A 7907-nucleotide genomic window follows, 5' to 3' on the forward strand; every position below is an offset into this window, starting at 1 on the left:
ATGATGCTAACGCTTAAGCTTTATGGTAAACACGGCTTTTATCTCGATGAATGAAAGACAGAGAACACAGCTCAGGAGGTTTAAAGGTGAACTTTCAGAGACGCTTCCACATTGATAATCCTGCTGCCGTGTGTCTGAATGCAGCGTTAGATGCTAATCAGGAGGAGGTCTTAAAGAAAGATATCAGTTGTAGATTTTGGTTCTGTGATAAAAGCGGGCGTGTCTCTGTTTGCCCTGCTGCTGAACCGTGGGTCTGTGCGTGATTAAGAGAAGAGAGAAGAATGTGGTTCACTAACAACACGAGCCCCGAGGACGCTGCCTTCCCAGACTGTAAAACACACTGTGGTGCTGTTCACACACACACACACACACACAGCAGACGTCCTGCTGGTTTCAAACTCGACAGCTGTCGGGGTGTGAAACCTGATAAAAGCCGAAGAGACTCGGGGCCGAGGCATCGTCCAACTTTTGATAATCGGGCGATACTTCAGCGATCCAGACGAGGTCAAACGTCAGAGTTAAGCTGTGGAGCAGCCGGGGAAAGATTTACTGTTCTGTTCGCTAATGCTTCACTAATCAATAATGTTTAATAAAAGCTGCAAATCACAGAGGAGTAAAGTGAAAGGGATAAATCGACGCGCTCATTTTACCTCCTCGTTTTGGATTCTGACAAAAAAAAACGACGATTCCAGTGTCTCAAAGATTTTGATTTCAAAGTGCAGTTAATCTGAATGTGACCGTCTTAACACAAAACAGTCTGCAAGGTTGGAAGCTACCGAGAGGAGAAGCCCAGAAGTGGACGGAGACAATAAGGGGTTCTGCGTCTGCAGGATTTGCAACCATCAATAGTTACCTCATTTGCATGTTTGATCCACCATGTAGCCAATGTGTGAGCTTCCACCGGCTCTGCCGCGCTACGCGTCTGACCGCAGATCTATTTTTGCCGAATGCCGGAGCGCCAAGCGGGACGAGGAAGTCAGACAGCAAAGACAACGATCAGACATGTGGTTGATTTTCAGAATGAAACGGTTCAGAACGTTGTCCTTACGTGTTTCGATGAGCGCCGTGCTTCGCTCTGAAATCACGGCCTGCAGGTGAAGGCGGAGCCAACAGAGCATGCAATGCACACCCGCCTGCTGGAAGTCCTGAGGTACGGTAACTTGTGTAAATGAGAGGAGCGACGCGTGGTTAACTTTCTCACCTTCAAACAGAAGCTTCAGCTTCTGTCCTGCATTCTCCGCGCGTAGATATATATGACATAGATCTGCAGCTAAAGACGCGGATCTACAAAAAGCGATATCCTGTGTGATATCTGAACGAATGCACAAACTGGATCCTTCTGTTTCGATGTTGCAATGCAACTTTGACCGTGCCTGTTTTTTTTTTTTTCTTAGCATGCATTAGCTTAGCATCACTCCCGTGTCCACAGAGCGCCCCGGTCCTCTGATTACTGCACGGTGTAACTTTTGCAGCGGGTCACATTTCTTTCCTTTGAAACAAAGACGTCTTGATGGTTGAAGCAAAGAAACAGAAGAGCTTCTGAGACCCCCCCCCCGCCTCCCTCCCCCCGTTAGCGCTGGTTTTTATGAACACACCTGCCACTTAAGGATGCATTAAAGCCTCAGGTCCAGAGCATAACATCATCCTGGTCATTTAGCCAAAATGATCCATAAATGTGACTTTTATCACTACGTCAATACGTGGATCGATGCGAAGACTTGAATTTTCCTTTTTTGTAGCTTTATTAGAAGTGACGCGCCATAAACAAGTCATAAAAAGCCTGTCTACTAAAACGTGTTTTAAGACGCCTCTCAGGTCACGTGTGATGACGCTATGCGATAAGACTCACCGAGAGCATGTGTCACATCAGGCGCCACCGGGCCGTAATGAAGAAGAGGGTCAACGCGAGATGTTCAAAGGCTAAGTGGAGGTCGAGGGTCGGCTCCTGAGTCTGGGAGTCTGCTTTCATTATTCAATATTTGATATTTATGAGATGGATTGAGCGCACGGTTTGAGAGGCAGGAGGACGCGGAGAGAGCTCGTCGGTGTGATTTACAGCTCGTCAGAGGTCGCCAGAGCCAACGGGACATCATGACATCATGCAAACGTGTCTGATCAAAGTACAGGCGTTCAAAAGACTCTTTTCATACTGACTCTGAATGCATGGCCGCAGGAAGTGGGGGTGCTGAGGGTGATGCAGCACCCCCTAGTGGCGAGGGCGATTTTTATTTTTATTTTTAAATATTAAAAATATTTTTCACAATGTATAAATTCCATATTCCCATTCCTTTATGAATGGGAAAAGATTTTGACACGCGTAGGCTATAACATGTATTTCTTGATTTTCTTTTTAGGCATAATCAACACAAGTTCACGGAAGTCACGTGGTCAACGTGAGGCCGGCTCGTGGTTGCAGACGTAGAGTAAAGTGAAAAGGTTCCCTGCTCGCTCCATGCTCGGTCTACGAGTGTCACAGTCCAAGATGTAGCATCATGTTGGACTAAGCTCCAGTAAACAAACAAGATCCATGTTTTCAGAGACAGAAACACTGATTGAGTTCCGTCTGTGTCTTCACGTCTCTGTGTCCTCACCTGAGCGCACCTTCTCAGCCTGACGTCTTTTGAAGACACGCAGCACCATGATGACCCAGAAAAGACTCACAAAACATTAATTGATGTATGCCAACACAGACATCATGAACTCTCTGGACATCCGTCCCCTCATTAGAGACTTTATTTCCACGACCCCAGAGCGCACCTGGACATGTGGACACCTGTAACCAGGACATCCTGTCTGCAGCTCAAAGTAAGATCATGGTGCCGCCGCGCACTTTCATATATGCAGTTTAATGTCACACTGTAGTATTTATGTAAGGTGGTGGGGATTCAGAGTGTTACTTTGATCGTGTTCTGTGCGTAATGGATTTGGAGAACAGTTTAAAAACGTGTAAATGGTTTGGATTGTGTCCTTGTGCTTTGCGTAAAAAGGTTGGAGATGGAGAAAAAAGTGTGATTTTGTGCGTGTGTTTGCGTGATGAACGTGGAGAGCTGTTCAATCATGTGCTTAGATTGTCTGGGATGATTTCTTTGCGCTGTGCGTAAAAGGATTTAGGAGCTGATAGAGTCGTGCGTGACGTCACTGTAGGTGCAGTGACTCAGGTTGATGCCAGCTGATCAAACCTGTTGCATTGTTAAAGTGTTGTTGTGAAGTTTAAGTCATTGTGCAGATATTCCTCTGAGAACTGATTGTGTGTGTGTGTGTGTGTGTGTGTGTGTGTGTGTGTGTGGCCCTGGCTGTGTTCACTGAAGAGTGTAAAACAATGACGTGGTGAATCTTCTTCTTTTTAAAACATATTTAAATGTATATATTCTAAATGTATTCTAAATAGGCCTAAAGGCTCATAGGTTGTTTTTGGTCCAAAAAAGAACAACATTTTTTTTACAACCTGTTCAAAATCACTTCCATCAGTCCAGTCTGAATGAGATTCTGAAAGATCAAAAAGCATCCACGCACCGATGGACCTTTTTATGTTTATCAGTGAGATGCTGTTTTATAAAACCTTGAATGCTTCCTCCGCCCTCAGAAACTATATATAATATATTTAACGTACTCAATCATTTTGATCTCAGAACTCAGGCATCCTCCCTCTGCAGCTTGTTTGCTTCTGTTGATTTAAAGGCAGAGTGTGTAAATTCTGCCACCAGGGGGCTCATGACCTCCGAGCTGCTGGGGAATCATGGGAGTGATTCTCAGGTGCACGTGGACAACAGTGACTTTACTGTTGTTGAAGTTTCGATAGCTTTTTAAAAAAAAAAGTTCTCCTTTCAGAATATTCATCGACATGTTGAGAATGGCAGAAAAAGTTTGAAAGAAGGAGAAAAAACAAAACAAAACCCCAAGAGATTAATCAGACGAGTTTGTGGACAGAGAAATGGATGGAGCTGTCAGCTTCTCCCAAAACCGACTGATCTCCCTCCTCCTCCTCCTCTCCTTCATTAGAGAGCACACCAGTGTCTTCAAACACACACACACACACACACACACACACACACACACACACACACACACACACACACACACACACTGCAGGGGTCTTGATATACGAGAGTTGTGGTCATGTGCTTGGCTGGCGGTTGCCGCCGGTGGCGATTGAATCACAAACCGCAATGATGTCATATCTGTCTGGCTTGATAGTGTGTGTGTGTGTGTGTGTGTGTGTGTGTGTGTGTGTGTGTGTGTGTGTTAAGACCCGACTGACCTCAGCCTTACAGTAAATCTCTCCTATTTTCTTTTCGTTGTCTCTATTCTTCACCCTTACGATGAGACCTGATGCCACATGTGCAATTACTGGCAGTGAACTCAGCCTGCAGGGTTGATATACGGAGAATTACCCGGGATTACCTCGGCTGCCATTACTGAGCGCTCAAGAGGAGGCAACGTCATATTTCAGAAAGGAAAGCAGGACCTGAGTTAAAGGAGGTTTATGGAGACATTAATAGTCAGACCAGTAATTATAACCCTCGTTTTTATTAATCGGCACACTTAGCTAAAAGTCTGGACACACAGACAAGGTTTGATAAACGTTGGTGATATAATGTCTGGTGTGTCACGTAAACTTGTTTTTCAACCTTGCTAGATGAATCACATCATAATCAGAGATGAAGAGGTTGGAGTTGTTTTTAATCCAAGATAAGCTCGACTGACGCAAAATCAAAGGCATCGATGAGGATGAAACCTTACAGCAAACCTAGCAAACGTAAAGGTCACATGATCTCCTCTTCTTCAGGTGAAATCAGTGTCAGAGCTCCTCTTCATCATGTGTGTGAAGTGTGTTGTTGTAAATCCACTCTGATCCTGTATTTGATCATGTCTATAAACTCTATTTCAGCCCTGCTCAGAACAGGCTGTTTCTGTGTCTGTAGCTTTAAATATGTAAATGAGCTGTGTCTGACCACGCCCCCTCTCTGGAAGGGCTCGGGTGTACTCTCTGCTTTCTGGCTCCATGTCCTATTGTTTACGGTGAGAAGGCAGACTCAGAGGGCAGAACAAACACCTAGCTGTGGGAGTGTCACCCACCTGGGGGAGGGGCTACTGCCCTTTGTGATGTCATGAAGGGAACATCTCCAAAACGGCCTGTTTGAGGACACATTTTCTGAGAAGTGGAGCAGGCAGAAGACGGAGAGGATGGACTTTTCTCATCATGGAGGGTTTGTAGACAGACTAGGGCACCTGGGCCCCCCCAAAAAACTCCCCCCCCCTTTTCTCCCTTTAATGGATGACCTTGATCAGATCTTCTCATTTGACACCAGTAATTCAAAGCTCATCAAAAAGATCTCACTTTATAGATTTTATTTTATTTCTTTGGGAAAATTAGCCAGATCTTGAATCTAGTTTCTGAACTTCAAAATAAAAGTCTTTTAAAAAGGTCAAACTACAGAAAAAGCTGATCAGACAAACAGAGAAATCCCCTCCTATAGTTTTGATAGGCTGTTAGCTAGACTGATGCTAACGTGCAGCAGAGTGAGGATCCTTTCTCGTCCCTGTGAGTCCATCTCTCAGCCCGTCCTTTAAAATCCTCCTGCAGGTGGTCGGCCTGTTATTGTTGTCCTCCAGGTGTCTCAATGGGAAGATGCTGAAAGACTTTGACGGATTGTGCGCTTGTTCTAGATACTGATGGAAGGATGCACGCACCCATAGATGTCATTAGCAGGTATTAGGGTCAGGTGCGACGGACAGATGCTTTCATTATGGTCACATTCCTCCATCTTTAATCAGGGCGTCACTCATCCTCTTCTGTCTCTCATCCCTCTTTCATTTCTCCCCCCCCCCCCCCCCTTTCTGGACTGTCCGGTGAGGACGAGGAGCTTGTTCACGTCTCTCTCTCTTGACGTCTTTTCATCTTCGTGTCACGCGTCTCTCCTCACCTTCGTTTTAACATTTTTCTCATTCGATTGTCCTGCCAGAGAGCTCATTTGTTCCCTTCAGTCAGACGCGTGCTGGCTTTAAGCGTTATGGAGCCGCCCCACGCGGCCATGAAGGAGGCTCTCACAGCCTTCCTTGTCGCAGCGGTTGAACTTTTACACAAACGTCCTTCAGCGACTTGAACTTTTGCCTGTTTTTTTTGGCACGTGTTTCAAAGTAGTAAATGTGGTTGTCAGGACAGTGAACGCTCAATGAAAGGCCTTTAACTTTTATGCCTTCACGATGTACCTCTCCATCTGTTTTTCACTCTTTTTTTTTTTTTATGTCCGCTTGTATCTCACTGAACTGTTCAACAGCTCCTCTGGGGAAAAAAACAGTTTGTTACTCCACGATTGGATTTCTATCCACGTCTGTTTTGGTTGTTTGTGATCAGTGGAGCCAGGATGTCAATAAAGTTAGTAAATGTGATCAAATGTTTATTTTCTGCGTTAGCCGTTAGCTGCTAACAGGAAGGTGACGTAACACTCGGGGGGCGACAGGAGCTCAGTCTGGAGGGACTTGCATGAGGAACTGAAGGGTTGTGGGTTCAAGTCCCACTGCGGACTAACCTTCTTCTTCGTCTTCTTTCACACTTTTGATTTGGTATAAAATATATTTTTGTTTGACGTCGTTTTTCCTTCTACCGCGTCGCTATGCGAGATGAAAATAACCCGGAATATCAAAATCAAGCTAAAATCGAGATTTGGAATGAATTTGTTTCGAGCTTTATTTTGAAAGGTGAGGATTCATACACATCCTCTGTGTTTGTAATCCAACTTAATATTCAGATGAGGAATGATGCCGCTCGGTCTCAATCAATGGGATGGATTCAGACTGAAAACGATCAGAAGTTCAGTAAAAACTGATTTCTGTCTTTTGGTGAATCTTTACTTCGCTCGGCCACTGGAGGTCGTGTTATCACCTTCTAAGCTGCTTTCACCCGTCCTTCTTTGCCATCCTGCGTCCCTCCGTCCTCCGCTCGGCCCGTCCTGGAGGGTCACACTCGGCTTGTGTTTTTGTCATTTGTCAGCCCGCTCGCTGCCTCTCCGTCTTTTCTTTTTTTTTTCCACTCCATCCCTCCCCTCTCACTCTCCCAGCAGAAACGCTTTCTTGTGGTTTTTGGTGTTTTTTTTCGGTGGAACTATTCCTCCTTACCCCCTGAGCTTTCAGGCAAATGACGGAATAAGCCCGTGGTAACTCCTCGGCGCTGACCGCAATCATGCACCCCCCCCCCCCACCCCCACCCCACCCCCACCCCCACCCCCAACATGAATGTTCCCCGAGTGTGTGTGTACGTAAATGTGTGTTTTCTCTCTGATGTCCACGGAAAAGAGTTCCCTCCTCCTGATACTACAGGAGAGAGAGAGAGAGAGAGAGAGAGAGAGAGAGAGAGAGAGAGAGAGAGAGATGCATGAACAGCAGCAGATCTGTTGACTTTACAGCTGGATGACTGACGGTCTCTCTCCACGTCTCTCACCCCTCACAGCACTACATGGAATTAAAGGTTCGCCAAAATAAAAGCCTTCACAGTTGAGCGGCGGCGGTGACGTCCCCTGTCAATCAAACGGAACGCTTTGATAAGCATCTTCTCAACGCTGACGTTTTTCTCTCTTCACTCGCTCCACGTCTTCAGCAGGTTTTACTGTAACAACGCTTGTGTTCGAATAAAAGAGACTGGAGGTCAAAGACTGGAGGTCAGAGACTGGAGGTCAAAGACTGGAGGTCAAAAAGGTCACGGCTCAGTTCTGCTAAAACCAAAAGTCCCGGACACATATTTTTTAAATCCCTGATTTATTGCGAACTGACCGGAGTGCAGTCCATCATGTGAAAACTGTGAAGTCCAGAAACTTCTACAGGCCTTTTTATACCATGTGACCCTGCAGCCTTTTTATACCATGTGACCCTGCAGACTTTTTATACCATGTGACCCTGCAGCCTTTTATACC

The sequence above is a fragment of the Symphodus melops genome, assembly GCF_947650265.1.
Source record: "Symphodus melops genome assembly, chromosome: 20".
Classification (NCBI taxonomy): Eukaryota; Metazoa; Chordata; class Actinopteri; order Labriformes; family Labridae; genus Symphodus; species Symphodus melops.